We start from the raw sequence: 19630 nt of genomic DNA, 5'->3' as shown, positions 1-19630 counted from the left end.
TCCTGGGGGCAGAATCTACCATCTTGTATATACAGTACAGTATATACTGTACTGTAAATACAAGTCTCCTCACTAACTAACAATAGATAGCACAGCGCTTGAGTGTCAGCAAGGAAATAACATAAATTATTTATCCTGAATTCAGGTAAATTTAATCAAAAGATGTAAAATATTAAAACATACATATATAAAGGTAGGAGCAATTAATCAGATTTCAGCAGGATTCAGCACTCTGACAAAGCCGTGGGTGGAGCCATGGGGAAACGTATCAGCAATTGCTGCTCTCTCGTTGTTCTAACATTGGAGTCCTTATCAGTGCTGATTTGGCCACACGGCATCACCGTCACTGGCTGCCCCTCACTGCTAGGTGTCTGCATCCAGCCGCTACCTGCCTGTCTGACATACACTCACTTGCCTTTGTGAGCCGAATGTCCTGTCGGAGCACCTTAGCCGCACGGTGAGCAACACAGCATTCCACACACAGGCTCCCTTGCACGGGGTTTCTATCAGTCTGCAACGCATTCCTTACAGCTCTCTCTGTGTCGTGGGACTCCTAATAGATGATGAGCACTTTACATCCAATACACAAACTCTGTTTATGGAACTGCAACAATTGTAACAGAGCCACTGTTATCCATCAGCCATAGGAGTTTGGGACAGCGTTCCCCATCTATTAAGCATAATAGGAGACCTCCAATTTGGAGGGCAATAATAGGAGACCTCCAATTTGGAGGGCAACATTTTGGACTCCAGCTTATTATTATTTTTCCTATTGGCCTAATCAGGGGCGGATTGGGAATTTTAAGTGGCCCTGGAAAAATTCTGAAACAGGCCCTATGTGCGCGCGTCTAAGGCACATGCTTGAAAAGTGGGTGTGGCCTCATGGTAAGAGGTGTGGCCTCATTTGAAATGCCATGCCCGCAAGCCACTCCAGCCATTTTAGTCATGCTGGGGGAATACCCACTGCTCCTGGAGCTGAAGGGCATGCCCACAGTCCCTCTCTCCAGTGAATAAGCACAACAAACATGTGAATGAGTATTTTCTTACCTATATGATTTCTCTGCAATGGGAAACCTCTGAAGAAAGTGATCCTCCCTGGACAGGCAGTGTCATGCAGGAAATCACATGGTCTGGAAGCCGCCTGTTTGTGTAGCAATGTCATCATCATGCAACAGAGGTTCAACCAGATAATACATAGTAACAGAAGTTTGGGGCAGGAAAAAATGTGAGTTTCCCTTATCAAACAATTTTATATTAATAAAATACTTTTGCTCATTTGGTACCATTCGCATCAGTAATATGATTTCATGAGAATTATTTTCTTACTTTAGATTAATGTCCCCTAGTCTTTTCTTCTAATAGTACCAATGGACCTACCATCCTATTTGTGTCTCCAGCAGCATCACATTGGCGTGTCTCCACCCTATTTCCCCTATGTATCTCTCCAGTGCTATCCACCTGTGCCTTCCCTGATAGTGGGCTAAGGATGTTTATAGTGGGCATGGGACTGTAAGGTTATTTTGTTAGCTAAGAGGGCACAGGATGTGTATAGTGGGCATGGGACAGTGAGGTTATTAGATAGCTATGAGGGTGTAGAATGTACTTAATGGGCATGGGACAGTCCCACAGAATGTATATATATTTGGTCAGAATGGGATTGAAATACCCAACAGTGTAAGGCCAACAGTAGGAGATCCTGACGGCTGATGGTAAGTATCCTAACCCTCCCCTCTCCCCCCCTAACCATCCCTTAGGGGTGCCTAACCCTAACCTCCCCCCTAGTGCCTAACCCTAACCTCCCCCTAGGGGTGCCTAAACCTAGCCCCCCATCCCTGTACCCTAAATCTAACCCTCCAGGGGGGGTGCTTAACCCTAACCTCCCTTAGTGGTTCCAAACCCCCCCTTCCCCTAGCCTAACCCTAACCTTCCCCAGGGGGTGCCTAACCCTAAGTCCCCCCAAGGGTCCCTAAACCTAACCACCCCATCCCCGGACTAAGTGTTATACTTACCCAGCAGGCAACAATTTATTCTTAGTATAGTGGGATGGCAGGGGTCGGTCTTCTGGCATTGGGATTAAGATAGGCATCAGCATTTCGACGCATATCTTAAGATTCATGTCGGGCAGGTAGTGTCGGGATTTAGACTGGCAGCATTGCGTCCGCCTGTCTATTAACTACATCCCATATTGGGCAGGGGACAGTGAGGCTATTAGATATCTATGTGAACACAGAATGTATATAATGGGCAGGGGACAGTGAGGGTATTAGATAGCTATGTGAACACAGAATGTATATAATGGGCAGGGGACAGTGAGGGTATTAGGTAGCTATGTGGACACAGAATGTATATAATGGGCAGGGGATAGTGAGGGTATTAGATAGCTATGTGGGCACAGAATGTATATAATGGGCAGGGAACAGTGAGGGTATTAGATATCTATGTGAACACAGAATGTATATAATGGGCAGGGGACAGTGAGGGTATTAGATAGCTATGTGGACACATAATGTATATAATGGGCAGGGGACAGTGAGGGTATTAGATAGCTATGTGGGCACAGAATGTATATAATGGGCAGGGGACAGTGAGGGTATTAGATAGCTATGTGGACACAGAATGTATATAATGGGCAGGGGATAGTGAGCGTATTAGATAGCTATGTGGGCACAGAATGTATATAATGGGCAGGGGACAGTGAGGGTATTAGATATCTATGTGAACACAGAATGTACATAATGGGCAGGGGACAGTGTGGGTTGTGCTGGCCAGCTCACCTCTTCTCATTCTCTGTATGCAGCAGCATTTACAGGCTTTCCTGTGGGATCTGCTTGGGTTCACAGTACTCCATTCACATCTCCTCTCTGTGATAGCCAGGTGCTGTGGGGGACAGCGTCTGCTCTTCTACAAAGAAAGCTGGATGCTAAAGCCACCATTGCTTCTAAGTCTGAACTGGAAAAGGAGCTTCTCGAATGGCTGAGCTAATCATTGGTAGGCGGGGCTTATCGGTCAGAAGGCAGAAGAGCTGCTCGGCAGCCAGCTCTCGCCGCAGGCAGTTGGGCCGGGCTTTGCACTGGTGGCTGAAAAGTAAACGCACCATCCCCCTCTAGTTGTGGAATTTACAAAACTGCTCCCTTCTGCCAATAAATCTGCTGCAGAGCCAGGCAGACTACTGCTAGTTTAGCAGTGTCCGGCAAGATGGACCAACGTGAACATGCCCTGCTGCATCTGGGAGACTTGCAAAAGATGCTGATCGACTGCTCCATTTATGTGTGTAACACAAAGGGAGCAGCCAGTGAGCATTTCATGTCTCCTGCACGCTGCAGATAGCTGGAGGCCTCCCAAGGCTTAAAACTGCACACCACCAACTATACTAAGAATAAATTTTATAGATGGGGAAATAGATCGGGTCATCTTTTGGCAAACATGGCTAAATTGCAATGCCCCAAACATTCTATAAAGGCAATACGTGACCCCTCTACTCAAACCAGAGCCTTTGGTACCACTGAGATAGTATCTATATTCCAGAAATATTATGATCCGCTATATACTGCTATTCCTGAATTCCCTGAGCTACATGATGATTTACTGGATGCAGTGGCATAGCTATAAATTTTGCCCCCCCTGCCGAAAAAGTCTCTGGCGACCTCCCTCCCCTCCCTCCCTCCCCACACACACACACACACCCCCGCCTATGGCATTTTGGTAAATTGAAAAAGGAAAAAAAATTATTTTTAACTCCTAGATTTTAAATTACATTAACACAAATTTTAACATCTAGACCATTACTCACTGCTAAAGAGGGCTAATGCAGGTGCCTATCCAAATTTCATGCAGCGACAAAGAACATCACAAGTGTTGCTAAACAATAAGATCAACTGTCCGTTGCCAGTAAAAGATTGAAAGAAGAAAGTTCCTCCGTTTCTGAAGTCTACCTTTGCACTCTTGTTAGTTTTCCAAGTTGCTATACTGTAATGTGCCAGTATGGTTTTTTTATATGCATGCCAAATATGAATTCACCCTGAAGTCAAGCTCGGCATGCACATAAACAAAGGGATGTAGTCAGGAAGCCGACGGTCTAAATGCCAACCACCGGCTTCCAGACTCTCTAATCCCGGCAAGGTACTAAAGACAGGTGTCGAAATCTCAATGCCTGTAATTAGACCTACGCCGGAAGACCGACGCCTGACATACCGAACGAAGGTAAGCTGGGCGTGGACAGCTGCGGGGGGGGTTAGGGTCTCCTGGTTGGATTTAGGGTTAGGCACACCGCCTGGGTTAGGTTTAGGCTAGGGGAAGGGAGGGGCTAGGGTTAGGCACCCCCGGGGGAGGTTAGGGTTAGGCACCCCTCAGGGAAACTTAGGTTTAGGCTGCGGGGAAGGGGGGGTTAGGTTTAGGCACCCCTATCGGAGGGTTTGGGGGTAACATTAGGCTAGTTAATACTTACCTTTTTAATGATTGTCTGCTGCTGTCGGGAATTGAACCGTCAGCCATGCAGCCGGCGGTAATACCTACTACACCCTAAACAAACTATACTGGCACATTACAGTATAGCAACCTGGAAAACTAACAAGGGACCCTTGAGAGAGAGGACTTCAGAGTTTCTTTTACAAAAAGTTCAATTAGGTGTTTGATATATATGATATATATAAAATATATATAGTAAATAAAATATTCCTTATAATATATATCACATTACTTTTTTTGGCACAGTCTGCAGGCTATTCCTTATAAACAGGGTGGCAGATATGCATTATAAAAAATAAATAAATAAATAAAAAAATAAAAATAAATATATATATATATATATATATATATATAAATAGTAATCCCGGCACTCACTCAGGTAATGTAGATGAAAGCGTGGGTGCCATCCATGGACCACCGGGTCCTGTACAGCAAGCAAAGAAGAATGGCGGCACTCCTCGACTAGCAGTAAAGACATAGGCCCTCATTCAGCCCCGGACGCAAGTGGCCGTTCGTACGTTGGGCGAACGTAAAAAAATCTTTAAATTCAGGCACACGCTCGTATTTTCGTTCGCATCAAAACATCCTCCCCAAACTCAGGCGACCCCTCCTCTAACTAACGAGCGTGCCAAATAGCGAGCGTACATCCCCGAAGTGGTTTGAAGGGAACGCACGCACTAGTACTACCCGGAAGTTGGACTGTCACATTTCGATTAACTGCTCGTTTATTCTGCCTACCTCACTCAATCGTAACATGCCAATCAATATATCAATTAGCTTAATTGGTTTTTTTTTTTTTTTACACAATGCAATAAACTTTATTTATGTCCGTGTTTGCGTTTACCCGCAGAATACGTACGGCTTAAACATTCGCTTTTAATTGTCAAAATACATGTTAGCCCCTATTAAATAATTGTTCTATTTGTTTTTATACCCGAATATTTCCTGGAGTTCATTTCTTTATGTAAATTTGCTTACGCATGTCACTGCATCAAGCCTATCATAAGTCTCCACAGATTTCTGGCCTTGTCGAACACATGACTCATACACTAACCAATAGAATTGCTCCTGTTAATTTCATAAATACATTAGCCAATCATAAAATTTGGGAGCACTTTATCAAAAATGATTTGTATGAAAAACTCCATTGCCATCATGAGAGCCTCCGCATTCACCAGGCGCGAGCTGCTGGTGCTTACGGAGGTGATGGATAGGCGGATCACCAGCCAGCCTCCACCCATCACCAACCGCGAGAAGCGTTCCGCATATGCGGAGGTTCGGGCCCGCCTGCGCTCCTTCGGCTCACGCCGCCATATCGGGCAGCTGGAGCGCAGGTGGTCGGACCTGCAACGGCGGACGCCCCGCTTGCTGGCATGCTTTCGCATGCAGATCGCTGAAAGTAAGTTTAATGGATTGTGGTTTTCATGTTTGTCTTTGTGGCCCTAACTGCGTGTGCATGTTTTCCCTGTATTTCATATTTATTCATTCTCCTCATATCTGCATGGCCATGTTTTCCCTGTATTTCATATTTATTCATTCTCCTCATATCTGCATGGCCATGTTTTCCCTGTATTTCATATTTATTCATTCTCCTCATATCTGCATGGCCATGTTTTCCCTGTATTTCATATTTATTCATTCTCCTCATATCTGCATGGCCATGTTTTCCCTGTATTTCATATTTATTCATTAACCTCATATCTGCATGGCCATGTTTTCCCTGTATTTCATATTTATTCATTCTCCTCATATCTGCATGGCCATGTTTTCCCTGTATTTCATATTTATTCATTCTCCTCATATCTGCATGGCCATGTTTTCCCTGTATTTCATATTTATTCATTCTCCTCATATCTGCATGGCCATGTTTTCCCTGTATTTCATATTTATTCATTCTCCTCATATCTGCATGGCCATGTTTTCCCTGTATTTTATATTTATTCATTCTCCTCATATCATTTTTTTTTTTTTTTTTGGGGGTGCATTTGAAATTGTTTTTGGGCGCGGATTTGTGTGGGAACTAACCACAATTTATTTCCCATCTTTTAGGGGCCCAGCGAAGACTACGCCGTCAGCTTCCGGCCAGACAACGATCACGGCCACTCTCCCCAACCCCCAGCCAACACTCCAACTCCACTCCTTCCCCTATTCCCCACTCCTCCCCAGCCTTCCTACACCCTCAGCCAGATTTTTCTTGCCTCCTTCCCCTCCGTCCCAATTCCCCCTCTCCTCCAACCACCCCTCTTAGAATGACCCCCTCCCCGGAGTCGGTCATTACCCAGCCTCGATCTTTGGGGAATGGACCCACCTCCGAGGAGGACGATGGAGGGCCTTCTGTAGCTGGCGTTGGGTCTTCCGGTATGTTTTTTTTTGCGGTTTTTTATCATCACAAACTGTTTGTATGTAATCATGATTTTTTTGGGGGGGGGGTTTATTTTCCAAAATTGTGTGGTTTTGGGCGATTGCCGTAACCTGTTACTGCTGTTTTCAACATACACATAGCACACCTGTCGGAATTTGGACATAGGTCTTGTATTTTTGACCTACACCATTTTAGTTTGATGAGTTTTAATGCAGTTTTTTTAAAATGTTTTTTGTGGAGTTTGGTTTTTTTATTTTTTTTAATGTGGTTTCACTATTGTTGTATTAATCCCGACACTTTTCTCACCCACAGAGGAACAGAGGTGTCGGGCCGATTTATCCGCCTGTGTGGCGCAGATGCACACCAATATCATCGGGGTGCTGGTGGTCCTTGACCGTATGTCGGTCCTCCTTAGGGAGTAGTTTTTTATTTTTGTCCCATTCTGTAAATAAATTGTTTTTTTTGAAGTTACGTTCTGGCTCATTCGTTTTTTCAAAAGCACATATTGTTTACCCTGACATAAGTAGAGTGTTCCTGCAAGGATTTCAAATTTTTGACAATAAGAGTGTGTGTTGTATTTTTATGTCAAACAGCCACAAGAAACACCTAACAGTACCAATCTGATTTCCCTTTTTTGGTGTAGTCACAATTAGATATTTCTACATTTTACAGGTTCCTAGTTGGTGTGCAAGCAGCTTAGGGCAATATTACGAAGCAAAATTATTGTACAGGCTTCCTTTTGGTGTTGGTTTGGACCCTGAATAAAGAAAACATTTTTGCTCAAATGGCGTCAGTACTGGATTACCCCTTAGTCAAATGTAACTTGTGTGAACCTGGTTACACTTGGTGGTAACGTTCCAAAAAAGGGACAACATTTCACTCTCAAAACATTTATTATCAACATAACTGAAAAATCAAAGTGGTCACTCACAAACAAAACACACAGTGATAATCTCAAATACAACACATACCAAAAAAACCACATCACAAAAAAATAAACAAGAACTGGTTGACGAAGGACCATGCCAACATGATTCCACATATATGGCGTTGCAATAAGGGTTTCAGAATATATCCCCAAAATGTCCACATACAGGTTTTGTAAGGGTAGCAGGAAGTAGTCATCGTTGGAGTGCCAAAGATTATGTAAAAAAACAGAAGAAGTAGAAAAAAATTAGCCAAAAATTAGATGTTCTCAAACAAACCCAACCACATTAGGTATCAACACTGTTTTTTTTCAAATAATTACCTAAAAAATCTGGCCACCACATCATCGCGTATGGCCCCCCCACATACTGACCTCCGACCAACCTCGGGGGGGCCATCCTCAGGTAAGGCATCTTCTGGCTGCATTGGGACCCCACTCCTTATGGCGATGTTGTGAAATATCCCACACAGGACCACAATTTTCGAAACCATATCCGGCAAATACATGAGTTCGCCACCAGAGCGGTGGAGGCATCTGAATCGGCCTTTTAAAAGGCCGATACAGTGCTCCACCACTTGCCTGGTGGCTGTAAGTGCAGAATTATACTCACTTTGTGGCTCTGGTGTGGGAGCCAAATAAGGAGTGAGCAGCCAGGGCGTGCAAGGGTAGCCACTGTCTCCTGTGAAAACGAATAGTCAACATCAGGCTCACTCTGTAAGAAGCTTAACATTGTTATGTACTAAAGGTCTCCACTTACCCAGAAGCCACGCATCACCAGCTTGTAGGTTGTTTAATTTGTGCCATATCCCTGATTGCCGGATGACGAAGGAGTCATGTGCAGTTCCTGGTAATTTTGCATTCAGGGACAGGATCTGGAGGGAGGCATCACATACCACCATTACATTGAGGGAGTGATAGTGTTTCCGGTTTCTAAATATTGCCTCCAGCCGTGCTGGAGGCTGAAGTGGTATGTGAGTACCATCCACAACCCCTATGATGTGTGGGAAGCCAGCTATTTGGTAAAAATTGGCCTTGGCCACACTAAGGGCACCCATATCCAAAGGCATTTGAATAAAATGATGGAGGTGCTTGAAAAGTGCCTCCATCACTGCCCTCAGGATCCGGGAAAAGGAGGATTGTGAGATGCCCGCCACTATTCCCACCGTTGTTTGGAACGATCCTGAGGCACAGAAATGTAACACCGCCATAAATTGCGTAAGTGGTGGAATTGCTGTAGGACTGTCAATTTGCCACTCAAGATCACTCTCTATTAATGAGAGAGTGTCTATGATGATTTTTGGAGGAAGACGGTATCGTCTTAAAATCTCATAATCTGGCATTCCAAAAAGGGTGACACGTGTTCGAAATATCTGGGGCCTTGCACGCCTACAATGCCTATGCCTGGGACGAGATTGAGGTTGGTCGGCTTCCGGGAGCAGGGCCAGAACAATCCGACCCATATCAACCTGAAATGACAACATTGGAATGTCAGGCTTTTTACCCCACCCATTAAAAATACATGTAACTTTGCTTGAAAATACCATCCATTGATGCTTACATGCGGGGTATTGTCATGATATGTTGTAACTGCAAATAATCACATCAAAAATATACATCATTTTATGCTGGCCATGTCATTATCACAAATTTAAGCAAGACAAAACATAAAAGGGGACACACACACATTTGGGCAAAGAGCAAAACGACATTGCGCACACTACGTGAAATTGAGGCCAAATGTAAGCAACCAATGCTCCCGAAAAAAAGAAAAAATTTTAAGGGATGAATAAACATTTCACAAAGCGCTAATTAGTTCGCAAATACATGGCACAATAGGAAGTAGTAAAAATGCGCTAATTAGTTTGCAAATACAAGGCACAATAGGAAGTAGTAAAAATGCGCTAATTAGTTCGCAAATACATGGCACAATAGGAAGTAGTAAAAATGCGCTAATTAGTTCGCAAATACAAGGCACAATAGGAAGTAGTAAAAATGCGCTAATTAGTTCGCAAATACATGGCACAATAGGAAGTAGTAAAAATGCACTAATTAGTTCGCAAATACATGGCACAATAGGAAGTAGTAAAAATGCGCTAATTAGTTTGCAAATACATGGCACAATAGGAAGTAGTAAAAATGCACTAATTAGTTCGCAAATACATGGCACAATAGGAAGTAGTAAAAATGCGCTAATTAGTTCGCAAATACATGGCACAATAACGCCGCATAAATAATGTAAAAAAAACCACAGAGTTCGAATTTGCTAAAAACAACGTTACATGTGGAAGGCCAACCAAAGTTGCGTACAGACAAACAAGAACATTTCCTAAACAGTTTAACAAATGAACTTACCAAGAGATAATATATAAGAAACCGGACCAAAATGTCTTTGGGGCAGAGCCAAAATAAAACCTAAGAGAGATGAAATGACGGGAAAAACTTATTTGAAAAATCAACACCAGAATGAGAGACAAATTGACCCAAAGTTAGACTTCCCCAAACTTACCAAAACTGGAAACGACCAAAAAATTCAAAATGGAAAAAAAAACGAACGGAAAACAAATAAAAACAAAAAACAAAAAAAAACCCTCAAAAAACGCAATCTCCGACACCAGCCAACAATCAACTCCAACCAACGTAACCTCCAACATTCAATAAACGCCACCTCGAGTCGAGACGCCCCAAGCCATAAATAGTGTTTCGTTTCCCGCACAAATTAAGGAAGGATCAGAGGAACGCACAATCAATGAGGCGGCCGCAAAATAAGGACGCATGTATAAATACGTCACGAGACAAAAACACAATTCTGGTGTATTTCTAGTTTGAACATCACACATGGCTACAGACCAGGGAAACAATCGACAACAGTCAGGCGGTAAGTATTTCATGCATTTTGACTCAATGATTAATTTGAAACATAATATTGTGCAAGTTGTGAAGTTGACAATTCTCCAAAATAACACACATAGGTGAGGAGGATGACATGGAAGAGGCTGCTGGGCCCAGTATTCCGGCCAAAGCTTCCAAAAAGAAAAGGCAGCCACAATTCACAAGAAAGGAGATGGAGGTTTTGATTCAGAAATGTGTGGACATTCTGCCACAGGCAGACAGGAATATGAGTGCTAGCCAGAAGTGGAGAATGTGGGAAGAGGTAGCCGTGGATGTCAATAGGGTGGGTGATTATGTCCGTCTAGCCCGGGATGTCAAACGGCGGTAAGTAAACACTTGACCACCATAAAACCAAAAAACCAAATCAAATAAAAAGTAATGTTTCCAATTTAACCCACAGATGGGGTGACTTCAAATATCGCCTGAAACAAAAAATGGCCGACAGGGCTAGGCATGCAAGGGGGACAGGTGGAGGTCCCACCCCTGTGTCATTGGAGTTGACTGATTTAGAAGAGCTGGCACAGGGGTGTGTGCAGCCTGTGGAGGTGTTTGGCGTGTCCAACATGGATACGGACATGCCAGACTTTGCGGCTCCTCATGTTGTCCCAGGTAAATGTTGTGATGTCACCAACTGTGAAATGTTATTGTGCCAATATGTAGATTCTTATGTGAGTCTTTTCTCATTTTTCCAACAGAGACACAGGCGGATGAGTCTGCTCCAGAGGGGAGCCTTGGCCGCAGAATTTCTGCTGGCTCTGCAGGGGAGGAACCAGTACATCCGGCTGAGGACCCTGCAGAAGCCAGTCCAGGGCAATCCCCATCGCAGGCAGTGTCCCTCCTCACAGAACTCAATTTTAAATCGGATTTCCATACGGAGATTCTGCAGAGGATGGACGCCAGTCTGGTGCGGGTGGCTGAGGCCCTGGAGCAAAATGCTGCGGCCAACGTAACCATTGGTCAACATCCGCATCGCCACTGCCCTGGAGCAGCTCGTTCGCCAGCACATGGTGGAGCCGACCTCCCTTCCTGCCGGAACATCAGGATCCTCCACCTCTTGCACAACATCAGCCAATCCTCCAAATGTGCCTAGCCCTGTGCCTAGTCCAGAGGCCACAACATCTGCCTCTGGACGGGCTAGCCCGATGACATCCCGGACCCGGTCTGGCACCCTCCCTCCCCCAGCCAAACGGGCGAAAAAACGGTGACACCATTGGCTACTTTTCCCACACTCCTTCTGTGCTTGCCTCATATTCCTTTCTGGCCAAAACTTCCCTCTCCTTTCTTGTGAATTGTTTTTAATTTTTGCATTTACGTTTACCCAAAAATTATTGTTTGCACAATTAATAAATATTGTGGAACACTGCAAAAATGTTGGAGTTCAATATGTGTATTTTTTTTTGGGTGGATTCCAATAAATTTACCACAAATGTACGACTTTGTATTATGACATTATTGAAAAAATGGGTTACATTTAATCCGGGCCCACAAGCAAACAACGTTCAAAATAAAAAATTACACATTGAAAAAAAAGTGCTCATTAAAGAACGTTTAAAACATTACCTAAGCAGGAAAAATCACCTTGCAAACACAAAATGAGGGACCAAACCTAAACATGATGACATTATTGTTACAATAGTCCAAAAACGAACACATTGCGGCCAAAATACACCCCCACAAATGTACGCTAATTGATTGTGTAATCCAGACATTAGCAGCTATAATTTCCACCTGCGTTCGGTTTTGTGCTATCCAAAAAAACTGCTTCCCAAACACATACCAAGCCGTTTTTCAATCCAACACTAATTGAGTTTTTGACAAGCCGTGATTAATCGATGCAACATCGTGGAGTGCGGGACGGAGGAGAAGGCCATCGCCACTGTGGTCGAGTTATCCAGCCCCTAAGCTGTGCGAGCATTTTGAAGGGAAATAGGATCATCCAGTGACGTATGAGTTGGTACGAACACATTTGACGTTCGCATTTGTTAATGTATGTACGCCCAAAAAACGCCTCGCCACGCCTGCGTTTTTCCATCTCCACCCCCGTCAACGCCCAAAAATGGCCTGTTCTGTCAATCACATTTGACATGTCTCTTCCTGTACGCTATTTGACGAACGAGACCAAAAAAACTCACAATCTGCCGTACGCATATGCGCAGTGTAACACCGACGCATGCGCGGTTACTCAACATCGGAACGCAACGAGCGTACTGCTGCTAACGAACGGCTCTGAATCAGGGCCATAATGTTTTAATAAGCGTTCCTTATTAAAACATTTTGTCTTTACTGCTAGTCGTGGAGTGCCGCCATTCTTCTTTGCTTGCTATATATATATATATATATATATATATAAAAAGATTTTTTGCGGACCGGCAATCACTATTACAGCTTGCAGCAACCGGGGTGCTCAGTCCAAAAGACAGCAGGCAGAGGCAGGCTGGATCAAATAAGACAAAAACAAGACAGCACTCCACAGATTTTCAACCAAGTGACAAAGCCGTTCAAGGACTAAAGCTATTAAATAGCAACGTTTCAGATTTATTGAAAGCTTGACGAAAGATTTTTAATAAATCTGAAATGTTGCTATGCAATAGCTTGAGTCCTTGAATGGGTTTGTCACTTGGTTGAAAATCTGTTGAGTGCTGCCTTGTTTATATATATATATATATATATATATATATATATACAGTCAGGTCCATAAATATTGGGACATTGACAGAACTTTCATATTTTGGCCTCTGTTCACCACCACAATGGCTTTGAAATGAAACAAACAAGATGCGCTTTAACTGCACACTTTCAGATTTAATTTGAGGGTAATTACATCCAAATCAGGTGAATGGTGTAAGAATTACCACAGTTTCTATATGTGCCTCCCACTTTTTAAGGGGCCAAAAGTAATGGGACAAACTAAACAATCCTAAATCTAACTTTCACTTTTTAATACTTTGTTGCAAAACCTTTGCAGGCAATTACAGCCTGAAGTCTGGAACGCATAGACATCACCAGACGCTGGGTTTCATCCCTGGTGATGCTCTGCCAGGCCTCTACTGCAAATGTCTTCAGTTCCTGCTTGTTCTTGGGGCATTTTTCCTTCAGTTTTGTCTTCATCAAGTGAAATGCATGCTCAATCGGATTCAGGTCAGGGGATTGACTTGGCCATTGCATAACATTCCTCTTTTTAGCCTTAAAAAACTCTTTGGTTGCTTTTGCAGTATGCTTCGGGTCATTGTCCATCTGCACTGTGAAGCGCCGTCCAATGAGTTCTGAAGCATTTGACTGAATATGAGCATATAATATTGCCTGAAACACTTCAGAATTCATTCTGCTGCTTTTGTCAGTAGTCACATCAATAAATACAAGGGAACCAGTTCCATTGGCAGCCATACATGCCGACACCATGACACTACTACCACCATGCTTCACTGATGAGATGGTATGTTTTGGATCATGAGCAGTTCCTTTCCTTCTCCATACTCTTCTCTTCCCATCACTCTGGTACAAGTTGATCTTTGTCTCATCTGTCCATAGGATGTTGTTCCAGAACTGTAATGGCTTTTATAGATGTTGTTTGGCAAACTCTAATCTGGTCTTCCTGTTTTTGTGGCTCACCAATGGTTTACATCTTGTGGTGAACCCTCTATATTCACTTTTGTGAAGTCTTCTCTTGATTGTTGACTTTGACACATATACAACTACCTCCTGGAGAGTGTTCTTGATTTGGCCAACTGTTGTGAAGGGGTTTTTCATCACCGGGGAAATAATTCTTCTATCATCCACCACAGTTGTTTTCCGTGGTCTTACGGGTCTTTTGGTGTTGCTGAGCTCTCCGGTGCATTCTTTCTTTTTAAGAATGTTCCAAACAGTTGATTTGGCCACACCTAATGTTTTTGCTATTTCTCTGATGAGTTTGTTTTGATTTTTCAGCCTAATGATGGCTTGATTCACTGATAGTGACAGCTCTTTGGATCTCATATTGAGAGTCGACAGCAACTGATTCCAAATGCAAATGTCACACCTAGAATCAACTCCAGACCTTTTACCTGCTTAATTGATAATGAAATAACGAGGGAATAGCCCACGCCTATCCATGAAATAGCTTTTGGGTTGATAATTACTACACCGTTCACTTGATGTGGATGTAATTACCCTCAAATTAAATCTGAAAGTCTGCAGGTAAAGCACATCTTGTTTGTTTCATTTCAAAGCCATTGTGGTGGTGAATAGAGGCCAAAATATGAAAATTCTGTCAATGTCCCAACATTTATGGACCTGACTGTATATATATATATATATATATATATATATATATGGATGAAGCCATGCTGCCTGGGCTCTCTTCTTCCCAAATAGAAGAATTGACCCGAGAAATAACTGAGGAGGAGGTTTTCGCAGTTATCACTAATCTTAAAAATAACAAGACACCTGGCCCTGATGGGTTCTCAGGGGAATACTATAAAATGTTATGCCCACAAATAACTCCATTCTTGATACAACTCTTTCAAAATGTATTATCTGGCCATACCCAATACCTGAATTTTAATAAGACACATACTATTGTTTTACCTAAACCTTCTCATGAACCAGAATTGGTTACTTCCTACAGACCAATAACACTCCTCAATCAAGATTTTAAAATTTTGACAAAAGTAATGGCAAACCATCTTCAGCTTCTTTTACTTCAAATTCTCACTAATCATCAATTCGGATTTACTCAAGGTAGATTTTCTGTTAAAGGAATTAGAAGAGCTTTGGCTGCAATTATATCACATTCTGGGGTGGGCGATTCTCCCCGTCCATGCTTTTGAGTTTGGACGCGGAAAAAGCTTTTGACTCAGTCTCTTGGACTCACCTGTTTCAAATATTTGAGAGAAGGGAATTTGGGCCTCCATTTTCAAATTTTGTTACATTTTTATGTGATTCTCCAACAACTAATCTTATTGTTAATGGGGTGTGTAGCTCCCTGATAACTATGACAAGAGGTACCAGACAGGGCTGCCCAATGCCTCCTTTCCTCTTTAATATAGCTTTAGATCCGCTACTGCGATTATTACAATCTTGGACTCAGTTTCAAGGAATTAAAGTAGGTACCCAGGAGCTGAAACTTCAGGCATTTGCGGATGACCTACTCTTTATATCTCGAATCCAGAGATTACCTTGCCTAAAATTTTAGACAGAATGGCACTTTACACCAAAATATCAGGTTTTAAAATTAATTCTGATAAATCAGAGGCCTTATATTTAGGCTGCAAAGTGAAACCGGTTTGGGGAGACTCTTACCCTATTATTTGGGCTAAAAGGTCCCTTAAATACTTAGGAATTGAGCTACCTAGACACATTGAAGATTTGTATGATCTCAATATGAGACACCTAATAATAAACTGATAGGGGAGTTATCTAGATGGAAACATCTTTTATTATCCTACCTTGGTAGAATTCACTTGCTGAAGATTATTTCTTTCCCAAAACTATTATTTCCCTTACAAATGTTACCTTTTTTATTGACTGCGAAGGATGAGAAGCTAATATATAAAAGTTTCAGAACATTTATATGAAAATCCAATCGTCCCCATATAGGACTACTGAAACTTCAACAGACCTGAAATAATGGGGGACTTACCTAACATTAAACTCTACAGCCATGCTGGGATTTGGAGATATATCAGAGATTGGCTACATAAAACAGATCATTATACGGATTCGGTTTTAGATCAATCCTTTACTCCTCATTGCCATCTATTAGCGCTCTTGCATCTTCACAAAGAGGAATTACCAGAAGAGGTTACTCGCAATCCTCTTTTAATTTCAGCTTGGTGAGTATGGCATTTTACACGAAAACAGAGAAACCTCAATAGTCATTATTCTTTATTTCTCCCATTAATACTTAATCCCAAATTTCAAAATGGCGCTGCTTCGGTGCCCTTTGGTTCTTGGGAAAGACAGGGGATCTTGTGGGTCCATGCGCTGGTTGACACTAAGACTTAGGTGCCATTGTGGGCTGACATTACCATTAAATATAACCTACCTCAATCTCACTCTTGGGCGATTCATCAAGCTCAACATTTTGTAAACTCGGTAATTAGGGTGTTCTCACCTTCAGACTGGTCTAACCCTCTAGATTTTTTATTGGCTCACCCTATGGGGAGGAGGGATGATATCCCTACATAATAAGATTCTTTATCCTCCAATGGACCATGAAAAAATAACCACAGGTCACTCTTCTTAGTCAAAGTTATTCCCTCATTTATCTATGGCTAACATATTGAATTCACTTTCCTATTCTCAATCTATACTCTCAGCAAGTATGTACAGGGAAATGTTTTATAATATTTACCACAATGGCTATATTTCCCCCATCGCAGGTTTTTTGATGGGAGTGTTATACACTAGCAATTGTCCTAAATGTGGGGCTGCGGAGGCAAATTTTGTTCATTATATGTGGGAATGTCAGCTGATACGACAGTTTTGGTCATCAGTCAATAGATATGCTTCCTCTTGCCTGGTGAATTATTTACCACTAACGGTGGAATGGGCAATATTGGGCATTTTACCACCTGCTGTTCAAGCTCCACCTGAAAGTAAGAAATTGTTGATGATAATCTCTGTAGTGGCCCATAAAGTATACTCCAAATGTGGATTAACCCATTACCTCCATCGATTTCACTATATAGGAATAAATTATTTCATGTCTTTCAGATGGATTGGTTAGAATCCACCTTACAAATAGAGGTTAAAACAACTTCTTTTTTCCAATATTGGGAGGGGTTTATAAACTCGCTATCTACATCTATTAAACAGCAAACTTACAATTGTTTACGATACACTTCATGGTATGAGACTTGTACGTTGCTTGATGACCCTCCGATTGTTTTTAACCCTCCGGGTTGATGTTGGATAGAAATCTGATTCTATTTTTGTGGGGGAGGGGAGAGGGGGACCCAGGAGACCACGTCCAGAGAAGAGATTCTATGTATATAAATTGTGTTATTGTACGATTGATTGATATATATTATATGTAATATCAGTTTAGATTGTGATATGTTTTTCTATGTTCTGATGAATAAAGAAAGTTTGAAAAAAAAACGCACAGCCCCCCTGCTTTCTGCTCGGTGGGGTCTTGAAGCCTCTTTTCATCATAGAGGCGGGTCGCGGGCAGCTCTACTAGATGTGACAGGCAACTGGCAGGCATTAAAGAAGGCAGTGACAGGTGACGTGATTCAGGGGGCAGGGCCACAAATGACAAGTGACCCCACACACCAATCGGCACTCCAGGAATCTTCCAGACAAAGGTATTGGCCAATCCGCCCCTGGGCCTCATCAATGATTACTGTATTATTGTATCACTTGCCATTGTGTGCCCAATCCAGCTGAAATCTGATTAATTGCTCCTACCTTTATATATGTATGTTTTTATATTTTACGTATTTTTATTAAATTTACCTGAATTCAGGATAAATAATTTATGTTATTTCCTTGCTGACACTCAAGCGCTGTGCTATCTATTGTTAGTTTTTGTATTCCTTGATTTATATTGCCTTATTTGAGAGTTTTCCTTTCTTCCTCACTGACTAATGCCCACTCCAAACCCCTGGACCTAGAAACATGAATTTGGGGAGTACTGTACAGTATATGGCATGGAACGCAGTGTCCAACTCCATTGTATCTAAGGTCTACCCTGGTGAAATCGGTACATCAGCTGCAGTAGTGCTGTATAAAAGACTGATCTACTGTACAGTAAAGTGTTAAAATTAATTGCCGATGCTCCAATATGTCATTACATCCTGTACTACACTAAATAAGCAGTTGGTCTCTTCTTCATATGCTGAGATGCATTATAAAATATTCCACAGAGCGTATTATACACCAAAACTTAGATGCTTAACAGGAACATCAGACAACTCTAATTTTTTAAGTGCTTAACACCCAATGCTGACATAGTGCATTGCCTGTGGTCCTGAGAGATTATTCAGGCATTTTGGAAAGATGTTCAGTCCTACATAAATAATATATTGCATATTCCTTTGAGATATCTATGGTATGGGCACTGTGGAATCATTACCCTCCCACAACTCAACCGAGAATATCGAGGGAAAAATGTTTACTATTAGCTAAAGTTGGAGGAACAGCAAAAAAACCAATCCTGTCACAGTGGATCGATTCTAATTCTATTCCCTTAATGCTTATGTTACCAAGATTAATGTATCTTTATCAGATGGACTGGGTAGAAACCTCAATTGATATTGAAAATAGTGCTCAAAGTTTTTGAGATACTGGCACCTTATCACCATCTACCAAAGAAAGGACACGTAAAGTGGTAATTATGACTACTTGGTATAATACGGAGATACTTAAAAAAGGCCATCCGCCATTCTGAGGGTAAATCATAATGTTCATAGAATTTACATTGTATGGCATGGGGATATTCAATGTGTTGTGTGGGTTTGTTTATGTGCTCTGCTGTCACTATATGGTCCATGCTATGTTCCATGTATTATCTTTATAAGTTACTGACTACTAAGTGGAGAATCTGTCTTTTATTGTATGACCAGCATCTTAGCCTTCTTTGTATTACTATGTCATTGAATTATTATATTTTTATGTTATGTAGAGAAATGGATTCTCTGTTTAAACTGTGTAATAAAAATATTATACAAATAAAATTAATTGCTGACTTGCATTGTACAGTAAGTGTTACATATTGACTAACAGTAATGAACACAATACATGCTTGCTGACATTTGGCTCCCTCCTTCCAAGAGGGAGCTGTCAGGCTTACAGGGCTGGGGGCGTGATGCGGCCAAAGGGGGCGGGGCCCGGCACATGACGCAGCATTGGGGGTGTGACAGCGCGATCGCATCATCGTGGCTCCGCCCTCTCTTCACAATGTCGTGATAATGGCATTGTGCAGCCGTGGGTGGAGCCACAATGACGCGAATTCAGCGCGAATCACGTCACCGGCCCCCCTGCTGCCGGGGTTTGTACTTAAAGGC

The sequence above is a fragment of the Taudactylus pleione genome, unplaced genomic scaffold (assembly GCF_031769625.1).
Source record: "Taudactylus pleione unplaced genomic scaffold, aTauple2 ptg001573l, whole genome shotgun sequence".
Lineage (NCBI taxonomy): Eukaryota > Metazoa > Chordata > Amphibia > Anura > Myobatrachidae > Taudactylus > Taudactylus pleione.
This window is presented reverse-complemented; position numbering follows the sequence as displayed.